A 17,579-nucleotide genomic window follows, 5' to 3' on the forward strand; every position below is an offset into this window, starting at 1 on the left:
GAAAATAGCTAATGCTGTATGGCTGCACGACGAGCATGAGCATATGTTTACAATTTGATCGTGCACTCCCAGCCGAGTGCACGATCAAATTGTAAATATATATGTATATATCTATAGATACTCATGGAACGATGCAACAGCACCAGAGGACACGTGTTTCGCCGTGTTTGCGGCTCGTTGTAGCTCTGGGTAGCTGCGCATCGTTCGGAATTGGCAAACCAGGGGTCGCTCAGCAAGCGATATACGCCTGGGAGGGTGACTGAGCACTCCTCAATGCCACAGTGCAAGCGAGTGAATTATAATGATGAAAAAGAAAAGCCATTAAAGAAACAAGTAAATGACACTAGACGTGTTTGAAATTCAAAATTACAGATTAAGATGGCTTCTATGGCTGCATGCTGAGAAACAGATAGTCCGAAGTTTTGTCCGAAAAATGCTGGAAAACTGCCTCTTGCACCTCACTATCGTTTTGAAACCTCCGTCCTCTGAGATCTCTCTTCAAGTTTCAGAACAGGAAGTAGTCACTCGGTGCCAAGTCTGGACTGTAGGGTGGGTGGGTGAGGTTTCCTTCACCTTCACCTTCAGACGCCCGTCGCTCAGCACTTCCTCCTCGACAAGAGACAAATTTTCTTGTGTCACCACTTCCACTGGACGACCATCGCGTGAATCGTCTTCAATGGACTCTCGCCCCAGTCGAAACTGCTTAGTCCAGTCTTTTACCGTTGTGTACGGCGGAGTGGCTTCCCTGCACATGTTGTCCAGTCGCGCTTTAATTTCTTTAGCGAAAGTCCCTCTTTTGTCAAAAATTTTATCACAGCGCGGTACTCGATTTTTTTCCATTTTAACTGAAGAGTGCACCCTGGCTGTTTGAAATCCCGCTCTCCAACTGACAAAAGCATGGAGAGGGTTGAGGCTGGTGCTCCGGCCCTCCAACAGATGGCTCCCTGCGTCCTTAATCGCATTTTCAATTTCGCGGGCATTTTCTACCTCGGGCCGGAAACTTATGGAACCACCCTCGTATATATATATATGTGTGTGTGTGTGTGTGTGTGTGCGTGTGTTGTGCCGACCCAAGATCGTGTCACTTCGCTACGCCCGGCTGACGAGCTCCAAGTAGAGCGAAACAGCTGTGCTTGGCTGGGAGTGCACGATCAAACTGTAAATATATGCTCAACGTGCAGCTATTTTCACTTTGTATATATATATAGCAGATGTTATCGATCCAGAGATCATGAAAGTGAAGTTTGAACAGTTTTTTCTCTGAGACCAAACTCGAATATTGTTTTTCTTGGCAACCGTGTCGCGGCACAAAAGTCCTCTTGAACAAAAAAAAAAAAGTACCGCCTTTCTTTATTTGTTTTGCAGCACAACATTCCGGGTTTTAAATGACGAAAACTTTGCAGTGATTGAACAGAAACCGCTATTAACAGAGACTGCCAACTTGTCTGAGATAAATTCAAGAATCTTGGCCTCTGTTTCATTCCACGTTTCTGCCGGTGAGTCGGAAGCGCCGCAGAAAACTACCAAAGCAGCTCAATGTACTGAAAGTCGAGTGCAATAGGGGTGGACGGGTAGGTGGAAGGCCTTGAACAGACTCGTGAAACGAAAGAACATTGATAAGACACATACCGTCCACCCCTATTGCACTCGACTTTCAGTACATTGTGCTGCTTGGGTAAATTATCTCCCGTGACCGAGTTTCAATGTCAAGACGATTGCGAAGGAGCAAGTTTTCTGCTTTTACAGATTCCAGCTCTTCGTTTACCTGTTCAACCGTGGATTTCATTTTTTGAACAGCAGAAAGGTGCGAGCTTAGGTGGGATAACTGGTCCGATATTTCTTTTTATCCAGATTGCAGCGCTTGAACGGCATTTCCCAGGGAACACATGGTAGTCAACTAGACGTCCAGACCTGTTCTAGCCCTAGACTTTAGGGATAGTGCCCAAACTAGACGTTGACTAGACGTCTAAAAGTCTTACCATTATTTAGACGTCTAAAATTAGTGATTTACTAGACATCTTGTAGACATTTAGTAATTGACGTCTAATTGTAGACGTCTTGTAGCTGGCCTTGTATGTACCACATATTAGAAATCATCAAGATTTTTGTTTTATTAGCTTTTTAAGAGGTGTGAACACATTCACACATCAGATACAGTCACTATATTATAAGAGGTGGTTCTAAGCTTAGCTTTCAGGCTTACAAAACTGAAGTTCAATTGTTACAAAACATATGCAGGAAACTGAATTACTTGATGGCAGAGTTAACATAATTGTGGTGTTCAAGTTGTCCGTGGACCGGCCCTGGTGACTGAGTCTGTTCGCCTTTTGATCCCGAGATCGCCGGTTCGAACCCGGCCAAAAACAGCAGCAACTTAGTGCCAGGATACAGGTTGCTTAGACATGCCATCTTCCACAAGGGACATTAAATACGGTGTGTTGTGTGGTGAGCTTTCATTGCACATTTAAGGACACTCAGGTGGGCAATCCACAGACCGACTGCTGTGGCGTCGCTCATGATCTCAGTTGTCTCGCAATGTAAACCCCAATTGTTATTAAGTCTTCCATGCTGGTATTTGTCCACAAGAGTCGTCACAAGAAATCTAAAAAATGTAGCCAAATGCAGAAAGAGAACTGGAATTAGGAGGGCTATCCAAAAATAAGTTTCCCGATATTTGTTATTCAAAGGAAACACCACTAGGACAAACTGAATGGTGTAGTAGTTGGGTGTGACATCCCGGCACTGCAGATATTGGTTAATGGAGTGCCGTTCACCTAATGTGTCAGGCATTCAAGCATGGATGTAATATTTCCGAGTACGTCTGACTATCCCAGTACGGAAGAGTTATCCTATTTTTCGTTAAAGAATAAAAGAGTGAAAGAGTACTTTAGAGAATATCCACTGACAGTTAACACCTGTTTATACAAAACACTTTACAGGCATTGAAATGGTGTGTCCTCTATACAGGGTCGTGAAAATCTGCACAATGAACAGTACAGTGGGAGATCAGCTATAACACCACGGAACGACGTTTCTTTTCTGAAATTCCGAGAATTGTTAACGGAGACTGGCGGGTCACTGGTACTGCACTCTGATACTAATGAGAACAAATTTCCTTCAGCATGGCCAACGAAAGTTATGCGAGATGGGGGCCACATTTGCTCGGTAACGTTTGTAAAGGGCAACGAATGAATGCAGCTTGCATTTTCCTTCAATGGTATCAAGACGGTGAAGATGAATTTCTTGGAACAATTTTTATTAATGAAACCTGGATGCATTATGCAAGTGCTGAGACAAAATACCATAGGAAGTCATGGTGGGTGCCCGGTGAAAGCATTCTGAAGGAGGTCAAACTCGCGTTTTCGTCTGGAAAGGCTATGCCGACAATGTTTTAGGACTATCATTGTGTGCAACTTGTAGATTATCTCACATGCACAATGACAGTAAATGCATATGTACTGCGAGATCCTGGGAAAGCGTCAAACTACAATGAAACAAAAACGCACAGGACTTGGAAGGGTGTAGTACAACCACGTCAACGCTGTCTGCACTCGTCTTGAAAGACTCGGGATTTGTTCCAGAAATTCATCTGGAAATTTGCCAAAGAGAGAAAAAGTACACAAGCGAGCTGGTACAACGTTGAAATAGGAAGCATCACCTTGAGCATGAGGAGAATGAAGTATACAGGAGACACACAAACGTGAGTTTCCTTTTCGTGAGCTTCCTGTATACTTCGTTCTCCTCATGCTCAAGGTGATGATTCCTACTTCAATGAAAATTTGCCCAATCTGCTGTTCCATCTTCCTCTCAAAGCACCCCTCGGCAGTCACCAATTCGCAAGTGATCATGAAACACAAATTGATCGGGTGAAATGCAAAGTGAATGCCTCACTTTGTAAACAGGGCATAGCATGGCACAGACAACGTATTGAATACTTGGTATCACAGTATCAAAAATGTTCAGCTAAATAAGGTGACTGTGTTAGGGAGTAACGTTGAGCTCTAATCTGTACATAAATTTTTTCAATGTTGTGCTATAGGTTTATTATTTTGATCACAGCAGAGGAACTTTTGTTGGATGATCCTCATACATGAAGGAAATTCCTTATTCTCTTACTTTCCATCACACGTGTGTGGAGCAGCAAGTACAATCTGTTTGCAAATGATCATACTGAGGTAATAAAACTGGACTCTGCGACAACCTTCAGAAACTATGCAAGGAATGGACCACATTAACTTTGTCCAATTATATTATGACCAAATGGATAGTATGTAGTCTTTCATGTTATGTGAGTTGTATGCCCATATATTGTAACAAAAGATCAGTCAAATGAAAGCAGTCTGACTGAGGTATGTAGATAATTTAAATAATGTCCATACATATGATGATCCGAGTGTTTTTGGCTCACTGACATGCATATACACTGACAGCATCCACAACTAGAAGACATTACCAGAATCTAAGTGCTGTGAAGTAATATTTTATTTTACTGAATATATATCTTTTTTTCTTAACGGAAGCCCGCATTTGTTCGGGCCAATGTTTTTTGGACTAGCGTTCCTGATGGCGTTACCGTTGCTGGTAAATGTAAATTTTGTACGAAGTAACTCCCCTGCACCAACACCTTAGCACCAACTGCTACACCAACTTAAAGAAATCAGCAACTAAATTACTGAATCACTGAAACGTCAATAAAAAAGTCGACGACGCCGACGAATCGTGCAGCGCAGCACTATAAACCATAGCTCCACAAACACAGAAGCACTTTGCACGTACTGTGGGCAGCAGATAGCAGATGTTTGTTTACTGCACATAACATTTTCCCACAAGCTACACAGCTGCAGCAGTAAAATGGAATCTGACGTGACTCAGGGATTTCAGGACCCTTCAAAAAATCTTGAAACTGCCCATGGTATCTCTTTGAAACCACTGAACAGGCAATGCGCTACATATTAGGCACACCTGTAGCTCAGTAGCAAAGGCACTGATAAAATGTTTGCAAAAAGAACAGCGATTTTCAACACATACATCACAAAATACGACACTCGTCGCCCTCGTCGCTGCAACAACGAGGGAACAACGATGGCGATTGCATAATGATGATGATGTTGGTGTAACTTCCGCTGGATTGGCATATGTGTTATTTAACATTTAACCTCCACCACCCAATTATAATGAACGGCCACGGAAATTAAAGATATTACAAAAAATAAGTACTCAATAAGCACGAGCTAAAGCAATGGCAATGACGCCTGCCCGTCTACCCAATCACCACCCAATCACCATCCATCATCCATCCATCCAACCAGTTCGAACCAGTTCAGTTTCAACGGTTGAAACTTCAAACTTTCCAGACGCGCAACGGGTAGCAGTTGGGGTCTTCGCGGCTGCATTCCACTGGTTGTTATACGAAAATCTTTCGAAGTTCTAATCTCCCGGGCGTTTTGTCTTGCAATTTTTGAGTATAGCGAGAACGTACGCCGTACTGTCCAGTGATAAAAGCTGTTGAGCACAGCAGAGCTCCCAGAGTACTGTGGTGGACAACGTTTCTTTGTTCTCTGGCTTTCAAGTTTAAGGGGTGAGTTCACTCTTCATTAAAGTATGTGCCTGTTTCTGTGCACCAAATCGCATGTAGTAGAGATGCGTGGCATAATATTGGAATATCGTTTCCTTTATTTCGGCTTCGTATCACCGATTGAAGCATATTGGAAGTGTGGGTTGACCTGACTGCACTTGCATTCAAAGTAGTGATTAACGTTGTATGTTCGGCAGTACAACGTTTCATTAAGTGCCTTGGTGCGTCTTTGTGCTAAAACAAATACGGTATCACTAATTAACCATCGAGATTAACGAGTTTTCGATGACTGTTGAAGTCTTGAGTAAACGAAAGTCGACAGTTACGGTTTGCAGGGCGGACATGCCGGAACATAAATGCTGGTTAGTTCATTGTCATGTCAGCCCGACTTCGGTTGTTGCATTTTTCGCTGGTAGTGAAACTACACACTGAAAATTTTGCGCAAGTACTTTTGTTTGCATATCATGGTTTCATAGCAACTGGGGTTTTCTTTTTATAGGTGCTTGGACTATCTTGCATCGGTGGATATGAAAATAGTGGTAACCTACCCTACGAAACAGCTGTTTGCACATAAGCTTAACAGTTCCCTGTGAGGTGAGGGGAAGCAGTTGTCACTGACGGTGTGACTGTGTTGTCCTGCAATGTTCCTGATGTTCGATGTGCCCCCTAATCTTACTCTGGAGGGTGCCTCTTTAAATTTTTTGTCAACAAAGTATTGCAAATATAGTTGGTGGAAGACTCTAACTGCTTTCCATTTACGTGGTTGTCGTGTGGTTAACGAAATCGAACTTTTTTTCAGATGCTGTGAAAGTCAGCAGGGAAGTGCGATATAGAAGAAACGACTGCCAGAAGCTTGCTAAGGAACCGCACAGCCTGTGTGGGCAGCAGACAAAATATTCATCAAACGGTACAAAACTAGTATTTTTGTGCTTGGTCGTTTTGAGACATCCTTGGTATTGTATACAGCGTGACTATGTCATTCCGTCTTACTTCACCCAAACAGCTATCTGGTAGTAGTGCAAGATTTGAGTTCCTAAAAGGTTTATTCACTGAAGTCACCTCAGCGCCATACTATAGGTCCCTCAATGTTTAGTCCTTGCATTTGTTTGCTGCATTATGCTTTTTAGGTGACTATTAACACCAAAAATATGGAAATTGCGCAGACATTCTACAAATCACAGAGCAACACGTTTTAAACAACAGATATACGGTGAGTATAATATGGGTAACAGCTTGACTGAAATCTACAATAGGGCCGATGGCAGCAAATCCGCCTGCTAGCGACAGTGGCGGTCTCCTGCGGATGACGTCATGTGAATAAACTTGTATACTACTTGTACGTACTTATAATATTTGACGTGGTGATACAGCTCTTGCTTTGTATTGTCTTTTATAATATACACAGTGTTTATTTTTATCCTGTACAGAAGTTTTGCACCAAAGTTATCAGAGCAGCACAGATGTTGTTTTAGCGTAATGGAGTGATGGGAGTGCTGCGCCAATCATGGAGTGCTTAGCAGTCGCCTGCTCGACCAGGTAAGGTCGTGTGTCACGAGAAAACGCCTGTCACATTGATGTACTTTCACAGCGAAAGCTGTTACATCCTCATTTCCCTGAGATCCTGGCAGCGTCCGCTAGAGCCCTGTGCAGATAAGATTTTTAGCATCCGCGTACACGTTATCCGATCCGCACCGTTGCATACACAACCGTTTAGATCCGCAAGTTTCGAAGGACGCGTAAACACAGCCGGAAGAATGTTGGTATAATTTCAGATGCCTCCATGCTGTAATGGAAGGACTCATGGCGACAAGCAAAGGTCAACAAACGCGATATGGAGAGACTTCTGGAACGCTTCCTCACCGGTGCTCGTGTGGACGCCAAAATGCCTTCTCTCCCGTCTTGGCCGTGCATGGTCAAAGGTGAAGCCGGGCATGCGCTCGCTGTCGGTGCGCAATACAAATAAATTGCTAGTAGAAAAATTACAGCATGCGGTATATCTGCATCCGACCTCGAGCCATCCGATCCGCACACCGCAGAAAGTGATAAATTCTCATCCGAATCCGCAAGTATCTTACGGATATCCGCTTCCATCCGCGGATGGTGCAGGGCTCTAGCGTCCACATCAGGTAGTGACACGCAAACAGATTTTCAGCTGTTGCTGCAATTTGTGTTGTGTAGCTGTAACAGTTCTGTGATTTTTGTACGTGCAGCTTCTTTTCTTTGTGTCTCTCAGATCAGTGTTGATACAGCTTTTGCTCTTATGTGGCCAGACAAGCATCCCGTGAAAGAGTGTGCATAGCCACTAAACAAACTAGCAGGCTACATAATGCTTTCTGACATGTTTTGTTCTATTTTCTAGCCACAGTGAGTCATTGGAGGCAGTGCTGCAGCACCAACAATCACTCGTTGGAAGAAAGGAATGAGGTGGCCATCAACACCCTGCTGCCAGTTCAACACTCCTCAGTCAAAACACAAGACGCCTGCTTGGCGGCAAAGTCAATCCAGTTTTAGACAAGAGTTTTGTACCGTAGACTTTGTGTGTGGTTTACTGCGAATAAATGTTTATGCTGAGATCCGTGTTGCTATCAATTATATCATATTTCTGCATGAATGCATGCCAGGACGGTAGCAGGACTAGTCATGGTCTAAAGTAGGTCTAAAGGTGGCTAAAGTAAGGTACAGGAAATGTATAACCCTAGACCTGTCGCCTGAATGGAGGGATAAAATTGGTCTAGCTGTAGACTTCATGTCTAATACATGGTTAAGTGTCTGACCCTGTTCCAGACATCCAGGTCAAAAGAGTGTCTAAATCACGGCTAGGTACATAGACATCGGATGTCTAGGGCTAGATGGCTAGGTGGCGTAACGTTAGACGTGTTATTTGACGTCTAGTGGAGGGATACTAGACATTTGGTCTAATTGCCTAGACGTTCTATAGACATTCCTTATCTCTTTTTTTAGACGTCATTTAGACGTTTACTAGCCCACCATGTGCTCCCTGGGTTAGGATTATCACAATTGAGTGATCCCCTGTTTCACCCGTGGTGACAATTGAGTGAAATAGTCTGGTCCTTCAACTCTTAACATTTGAAACATTCCGGTCATTTGATGTGCAAGGGCGTCGTTCTTTCGAACGGTGAGGGCCAGTTTGCGCTCAAGATGGTGGACGTTGAAGTTTCCATTTGCGCCAAACTGTAATGTGTATTCAGGAAGAGGAATGCGGACAACAATTTGTTCCTGTTTTCTCTGGAATACGGGATGAAATCGTGATGTTACACTTAGGTGTTGTTACTTGCTGCTGTTAGTCGTGCTATTTGCTTAAGCGTTAGTTCCTTGCTGCACGGCAAGCCATCCTCAGTAAAAGTTGCATGTACCAAGGGGCCAAGCCTGCACTCCTCGAGAATTCCTCGAGGGTATAGTTCGTAATCGGGACGACTGGGTTCGAAAAATGAAGATATGAAGGCACAAAAATAGGTGATGTCAAGTTGCCGGTGGTGAGGAAATCAAAAAGTGATATTAAACGGTGGGAACAACTTATTTATTTACACATGGTGAACCCTGAAGAAGTGCAGTCTCGTGCACGAAAGTCTTGTTTACCACGTCTAAATAAATAAGTTGCTCCTACCGTTTAGTATCACTCTCTGAATAAAAAAAAAAAGAAGAAAACTAGGGAAAGCGTTTGAAAGCAAAATGTAAACATGCTAGTGAAAGAGGGTCATATACGGAACTAAAAATATAAGAATAATAAAACCGTGTGGTCGAGAACCTTTTTTACATATTTTTTAATAAAACAACTTGAAGCACTTCTACAGCAGGGCAACGGTAGCCTTGTGGAGCCTAACGAATTTGCTGCTTGCCAGTGGTCGATATCTCTGTTAAACTGCTGCACACACATGTTTTCTGGTCCTCATATTGAAAATAAGCCGCCGAAAATGTAGTCACGCCAGGCAAATTGCCAACAGCAAACATAGACTAACCTGGATAAAAAAAAATGCAATCACCGAACTTGAACCAATCCGATAATAAGTTAACCAACATGCTGTGTCAGCGCGTCCGTCCCTGCAAAGCATCACCGTGGTTAAAATGTGCTTTCATTCGCTAAAACAATTTCAACAGATATCGAAGACTCATGAAGCTACGGTTGTTGTTTCTGCGCAGCGTTTTGGATGTATTTCGATCACGGTAATTATTTTTATCCGATAATCTGCAGTAAAATGCGCAGTTTTGCACATAAGGCCTCGTACTTACAAAATGATCTTGACAGCTTATCTTCTTGGTGTAAAACTTGGCTCATGTCCTTGAACGTTAACAAATGCAAGCACATGACAATCAGTCACACTAACCGCTTTGTTAATTCCTACCTCCTTGGCAACGTTAAGCTGGGTAGCGTACTTAGTTACAAATATTTAGGTGTGCACATTTCGAGTGATCTTAGGTGGGACATCCACATTAATTCTGTGCTCTCCAAAGCCAGCCAAACGCTTGGCTTCATCATACGCAATTACCCAAATGCACCCTGCGACTTAAAACGGCAGCTTTATGTTACATTAGTTCGCCCAAAATTAGAATACGCATCATCTATTTGGGACCCGCACCAGGATTCTCTCATTAACAAATTAGAAGGCTTACAAAATCGAGCAGTTCGCTTTATATTTTCTGACTACTCCCGACACTCAAGCGTAACACTACTCAAGAAACAAGCCTCCCTTCCCCTTCTTTCTGTTCGTCGCAAAATAGCTCGCCTCACATTGCTTCACAAGTTTTACTACCACAACATTCTGCCCAGGTATCTGCTGTTCTCACCACCCCATCATATTTCCAACTACCTCGACCACTCAGAGAAACTACTTGTTCCATTTAGTCGCACAAATCTCTTCGCCAATTCATTTGTTCCCAGAACAGCGAACGACTGGAATCGTCTTCCCGCCTCCACCGTCATCGTCCGGGACCCTAATAGCTTCCGCAAGCTGCTGGACCAATTACTTTGCATGTAATTCGTTGTATTTCCTTTTATTATGCCACTCCCCTCTGTAATTCCCTGACCTGAAGGTAAATAAATAAATAAAGAAAGTATTGTTGACGACTTCCAATGATACGATGACGACCGCGCGTTAAGACTCAGTGAGGCGATGCGATATACTTAAACAAAGGAGAAATGGGATTCCATGTTGCGGAAGAAGCGCCGCATAGTTTACGCTGGCAAAATACGTTCATCTCCTGGCGTTATGGCGACGGAAATATGTCGGTAAGCGGCAAAATGGCATGTATACAAAGCCATAGGACCTCAAAATGACGTGACCTATGACGTGCGACCAGGACAAGATGGCAGTTTTGCCAAAAGCACCCGCTTGAGGGGGGGGGGGGAGGATATATATTTATTCAAAGGAAAGGTCACCCGCTTGAGGGTAGTTACAACAATGGCGGGTTTGTGTCACTCCTGTGGTGGTGAGTCTCAGACGGCAAAGGGGGGGGGGCAGAGTTATAGGGACTATTGCATCCGGAGACATGGATAGGAAATGGTTACGAGAATGCTTGGCATCATTCGACAATCGATTTCACCGATTTTCACTGCTGCTTGGGTTTTAAATAAACGAGCTTTTTCGATCAGCGAAACCTCCGGTGACATCATTGTGACGTAGGAGCCAACAGGACCAATGCGAGGGCGGCGCCATTCTCCCATTTTCTCTCGGAGACATCGTCTGCTTCGGAGATGGCGTCGTGCATGGCTACGTGTATGAAACAACCAACTTCTTCGAATGTGCGGTGAATTTCGCTCAGTGGTGAAATTGCAACATGTCGTTGAGTTCGGGAACGCGTCGTGGTGTTCCTGACGGCAAAAAATCGTCTGGGGCGAACCAGAAATGACATTTCACTAGCCCAAGGACAGGGACGCCAAACGCAAGTTGGAAGCAGCAATCGCCGGCAGGGTTCATGTCGTGGCAGAAGAACTGCACGTTCGGCACATTTGTTCCTCACATTTTGCTGACGAAGCGTACGTGGAGGTGGACCTATTGCAATCCCGTATGGGAGTAGAAAACGCAACAAAATGCAATGGGCAAACGCCCTATGCTGTGCCCACATTGTTCCATGAGCAAATGGACACCAGCGACGTACCGGATGAGCAGGTAAGCATTTGTTTCCAGATGTTTCCGAATGTACATCGGAATATGTATGAACCGCGACCGGCAATGATGTACCAGACCCCCTTAGGTCCCACTAGCACCTCACGTAATTTTTTGACGGCATCCTTCTAACTTTCCCGGTTGCGATATTGAAAAGTTTATCAAATTATCTATTATTCATCAAATAAATATATTAAAGTTTAAGAAAAAGTTTAGCCCATATTTGTTTGTTCATGTAACCCAGCATGCACTCACCATGATTTTTGTGAGCAAGAGAGAGCCATGGAGGCAGCTTTCCAACAGAATAGCCCCATTCGGCATTACACTTTTATGCATCATACTGTGCTCAATTTCTATCACAGGGGGAGAGAAGCAAATTGATGGTAATGGTAGCAGCAATCTGCTTCAGGTGGTGAGCAAGACAAGCTTCTATTTATTAGGAAAGTTGAATATCTGTGTTGAATATCTGTGTTGTTACAGTGAATGAATTGAATTCTGAGCCAGAGTGAACTTTCATGTTGTGAAACTGGCAGTTCGTGCGGAGTATCAGCCTCTACGAGCGATATGTGTTGCTCACATACTGTGAAGGCTTGATATTGTTATATAGTGAATTTTTATTTTTAGTTTCGAGAAGTGAGGCTTCCACCTGCGTCAAACACTGAACGAGCCTGTGAAACTAAAGTAAAAAAGGCCCTTTCCACCGCATGTTTTATGCAGAGAAAAACACTACGTTATGGACCCTCTAATATGCACATTATTATACTAATTAACTTTTTTTAAATGCAGTTTTAGTAACTGGCTATGAACGGCGTCTCATGAACTATATGCACACCTGTGACTTTTGGTACAATTCCAGTTTACAGTTACAGTGCACAGACGACACTCCAACGGTTCAAGAATATGGTGGTATTGGGCATTGATATGTGCATGATAGTAAGTTTTTTTCTCTTAGTCTTAATTTTTTTCTTGTTTCAGCACATCAAGCTTCACATCTGCACTGCTCGTATATTGTATGGAAAGAACCTGTTACTACCAAGTCAACATGAACCTAAGTCCCAGCTCTCCCAGGAGGGGAAAAATGAAATCTACTGACATAATGTAATCAACTTTTGTTTGACACATTTATTATTTGTATCACGTTCACAAAGCTTTCATGTACACAGGAGGACATAAAACTGTGGTAATACACACATTGGCACTAACCTCTAACCTTCATTTAGAAATGAAACATAAATCCATGCTCAGGGCAAAACACACAACTTTCTCTTTTTTTTTCCCAACGTAGGTGAACAACGTGGTACAAAAGAAACGTATCTATGGTGAAGCTGAAAGCTGGTATTCAAAATATGCATTACACAAGTACCAGCGCTTGTCCTTGTCGTGTGATAACCTGGGTTTGTACTGCAGAAAGATTTGCAATGAAAATTATTTACACATTCCACTGTACTTGCAATATCTGACCTCAAGTCTGCACTTCTCGTGAGTCATGCTTCTTGAACTGTTACAAAGGGTTAACACTTCCGAAACGGTCAGTGCATGCACATATGACTAACACTATGACCAGTATAACCGTTCAATAATTTGTCACTTCACACTGCAACATTTCTTCACCACATATGGTCATGAAAAGCAGGAACCATAGATAATGTTTTGATAGTGTACACCAGTTACGTCTTCTCAATAGCAAACCAGCTTTTATACACATACAAAAAGAACAATGTCAATAACGATGAGTCCTACACTGAATATGCCTCGTCTGCGTACACTTGACACTTACGTTGTACGTATCATCCACTATATCAAGTTGATCGGTACAGTGTCCTCCTGATCCTGCGCACAGGACATCCTGGTATCTGCCTTGGGTTTCTTATCCAACGTACCCATAAATCCAGCTTGTGAAGAAGCAATACGCAACGAATCGGAGTGATCGAGTGAATCGGAGTGTGTGAAAAAATAATAAAGAAGAAAAGTAATGATTTATTTGACGAAGAAGAGCAAAGTTTTAGTAAAGCGTTATGCGTGTGTTCGGAATGAAATGGGAACGAAATCACGCCATTTACGACGTATGAGAAGTGTTTTGACACTATACCTACTGTCAAGTCGCCCAAGAATACGCGGCGCTCATCGCAACAAAAGAATAGTACGTCTATGAGCGCAGACAAACGCCATTGAGGAGCAGGTGATCGGCGATACAACTGTCCCCGCAATTTCGGAGGAACCGACACCCGGTGTTCGTCAGGTTCCACTGGGGTACAGCGAGGGCAGAGGCATCTGTCATTTCCAAGTGGACAAATGTCAAAATGCCCCGCAGTGCACAATCATCATGAGCGATCGGATATGATAGGCTTACCAGAAAGTGTCGTCGCCATCGGACGGTTCGTTTCACTGCCTGCACCTTCACTTGCGGCACGGTCAAGTTGGAGATTGTCTACGGAGTAAGAGTCGTCATCGAAAACGCATCGAACACACATTTCTTCAACGCTGTAATCCCCAGAATCGCTTGGAAGCGGCGCGACGTCACTTTCGTATTACGACGATTCCGACATGACGATGGCTGTCTGCTCGCAGCCTCGCATTTCAGATGCTCGCCGACCCAACCGATCAGCTGTGTGAGAAGACGCGCTCTCATTGGCCCTGTTGGGCGTGACGTTTTCTAGACTTTGGGGAAAGCTGGTGGAGAGGGACTTCATACTCCGTCGTCTGCTCTTTCGATTTATTTCATTCATTTCATTAGATTGCTCAGCATAGACGCAACGTATTCACTTCGGGTTTTCGCGGCTCTTGTCTGGGATCACCGGGAAATATTGTGGTACTAAAGTTTCGGAATCGACCTGGATGGATGCGATAGTCCCTTTAAAAAGATGGGGCGAAGTCGGATGGCTGTGAAAAGGGGGCTGAAATGCCCAAACTTTTATTTGTCGTTGACATGAATGGAATTCGATTATAGGTAGGGGTTTCGAGATCCTCTGAATTTTATAACATACACGTGTCTGGATTACTGGGTGAGCAGTTACTGGTTCCCCATCAGTTATCGGTTTCCCACATATGGAATTCCAACCATATTAATATTTTATTTGTACTATCTTTTGCAATGTTAACAGTAGCAGAATCACGCAAAAGCAACATTGGTAAAGCGCTGTTGAACGGACTGCGCGGCAGAGCCACACTGTTTGAGCGTAATTTTTGCTCAAGGTGTGAGGCAAAATTTTCGCAAATGCAACGTCGTATATTCGGCGTCTGTCCTTCTGTGACTTTCCATTACAGTTATCGACGCTGTTTTCAAGTTTGACAATCTACTGTTAACTTGTGTGCAACAAATCCACGTTGTATTCACGCAAAACATTTGACGTGCTGAATTGACTACGTAGAATCCGCGCGAAACCAATGTTCTCATTTTGCGTTCTCCATTGTTCAGCAACATTCAATGTTAATTTTGCATTCTGCCAACAATGTGTGTTGACTTGGATCTCTCGCGGCAATTTCGACAATTGTGCGAATGACATACAGGATGGGATGTCACATGGAGCATTTCTCGAGCGCGTGCGAGAGACCTACCAAATGTCGCACACCGAAATCAGTAAAAGCAGTAAGAAACACATATATTGTATTGGTAGCGAGTTAATTTTCCGAGCAATTCGTAGTTCCGTGTTGTTTGTGCACGTACAATTAAGCGTAGACACGTCATCCTTCCATTTTACCTCAGTGGCGAGCAGGACTCTCCAAGATGTGGACCGCCACAAAACAAGGAATATGGTATTTGTCCTCTCTTTGGACGGAAATGCAGCTGGTGCCATTCGAAGGGATCTCTTTAGACTCAGTGGATCTAGAACTTTTATATTTTTTGTAAAATACTTCGCTGTTTTTCCTTACAAGAAATACAGGAAACGAATGATTGAGATTCAACAGTTTTGACGTTACATGCATTTTTATAGATGCTGCATTTAGTCAACGGGAGCTCTTGAAAATTTACAACTTTTTCTTTAAGATAATGAACGGGGAGCTTCATCGCCAGAGGCGATACCTTACACCTTTGCTGGTGGTGATAAGGGAAAGGAAATAATGAGCCCCTTCACAATAAGGATCGAAGTCCGATTGTATCAAGAATGGTCAAAGCATTTTGAGCGCAGAGCGTTGGTGGCTGGATTTGGTCAGGGACTAAGCAATTTTGATAGGGAGAGGGCTCGGCCTTTGACGGCTCGGCCCTTCCTACGTTTGCGTGCTCACATTCCCCGTCACCCGCTCCTCAGGAAAATTTGATACCGTCCTGAAAGCGACTTCTACCGAGTAGCGCAGAGTACACGCCAGACTCTCACTGACTTCATAGCTAAGTACATTATACCGCCGGAAGCCCCTTGGTCTCTGCCGGTACCACCGACTTTCGAAAGCCTTCCGAACCTTCTGGAAAAAAGAGATCAGGTCCCCCCTCAAGTGCTCCGAGCCCATTTTCATGCTCTGGTACACGAGAAACTTTCTACGTTTACGGCAGCATATACAGATGGCGCATCCCGCAACAACAAGTCCGCCTCAGCATTCGTCATACCATCCGAAGGCGTAGTGCAACGACGACGCCTTTCACATCCAACCTCCTCTACAGATGCGGAACTCTACGCCATCCTTTTCCTTCTACAACACATAGCTGATTTTACCCCGCGGGAATGGGCAGTCTTCACAGACTCCAAATCTGCACTTCAAGCTATTCCGGCATACGAGGCCCATCCGCACCCCTAGTCACAGATGTGTTAATGGCTTACCACACTGTCTACGCAGCAGGCCACAGGCTAGTTCTCCAGTGGGTTCCAGCCAATTGTGGTGTCGTGGGAAACGAGCAAGCCGACAGCGCCGCAGAAGCAGCACTCTCGTATCGGAAACGGACCAGTATTGTTCTGCTGAGAGGAGACCTCCGTTCCATTCTGCGACGCCTCGTGACACCCCTGGCTTCCCGCCAATGGACAACCGACATTCTCCCCCATCTATGTTGAGCAGAGTTGATCCAACACAAGTTGACTCTCCCACCTGCTGCCACTGTGGTGCTCTTGAGGATCTGGAGCACATTCTTCTTCATTGCCCCCACTACCAACCTTCCCGAACCGCACTCTCCGAGTCTCTAAGTCAGCTGAACTCTCGTCCCTTCTCCCTATCGAAATTGCCTGGTCCCAGGCCCAATCTAGCCCAGCAACGATCTGCGCTCAAAGCTCTTTTGACATTTCTGGACACCATCGGACTTCGATCGTTATTGTGAAGGGGCTCATTTTATTCCCCACATCCCCACCAGCAATGGGGTAGAGTATCGCCTCCTGCGATGAGCCTCCCCGCTCTCCATCTCAAAATAAAGTTGTTGTTGTTTATAGGGAGAAGGGGCGAGAGTCCAGGTCACTAGGCCCGGAGGGTGCGGTTAGGGAAGGTTGGTAGTGTGCACAATGAAGAAGAATGTGCTCCAGATCCTCCAGAGCACCGCAGTGACAGCATCTGGGAAAGGGATCTCACATTCATTCAATTCATGTTCATAGAAGTCCCCTATACGTCCACGTGGCACTCTTAAGGATTGTTACAGGATATCCACAAAATTCGAGAAGCGCGGCTACCTGGTTGTCCTCAGGATGTCCTGTAAACGAACATACATAAAATGATGACACATATGGATAGACCTGTATTCCAGCACGATATCCATGGATTGCTTTGTTCCCTCTCGGTGGTTGCACTGTCCCCTCTCACCGCCATTGCGCGCGTCGCTCCGCTCCGGCCTGCCGCCGTTTCAGGGAAGAGCTGTGATTGTAGAGTTTCGGCATTTCACCGCGGGGGCGCTGCACAACGAGACACGCGTGCGGACGGGGAGCAAACGCATATCAGCTGGTTTTCTTCACGTTCTGCCCGTATTCAGTACT

At 44.4% G+C, this 17,579-nt stretch overlaps 1 protein-coding gene and 1 long non-coding RNA gene across 2 annotated transcripts in view; both read left to right on the forward strand.

Annotated features, from left to right (window-relative positions):
* LOC135388463 (phospholipid-transporting ATPase ABCA1-like) overlaps positions 1-17,579 on the forward strand; it is a 391,000-nt gene that overhangs the window by 357,114 nt on the left and 16,307 nt on the right. The gene's annotated exons all lie outside the window — the stretch shown is intronic.
* On the forward strand, positions 5,499-6,476 carry LOC135387035 (uncharacterized). The gene is made up of 3 exons (XR_010420799.1): positions 5,499-5,578; positions 6,075-6,169; positions 6,375-6,476. It is a non-coding gene; the product is annotated as an uncharacterized LOC135387035 (long non-coding RNA).

Source organism: Ornithodoros turicata, chromosome 3 (genome assembly GCF_037126465.1).
Source record: "Ornithodoros turicata isolate Travis chromosome 3, ASM3712646v1, whole genome shotgun sequence".
NCBI classification, from domain to species: Eukaryota; Metazoa; Arthropoda; class Arachnida; order Ixodida; family Argasidae; genus Ornithodoros; species Ornithodoros turicata.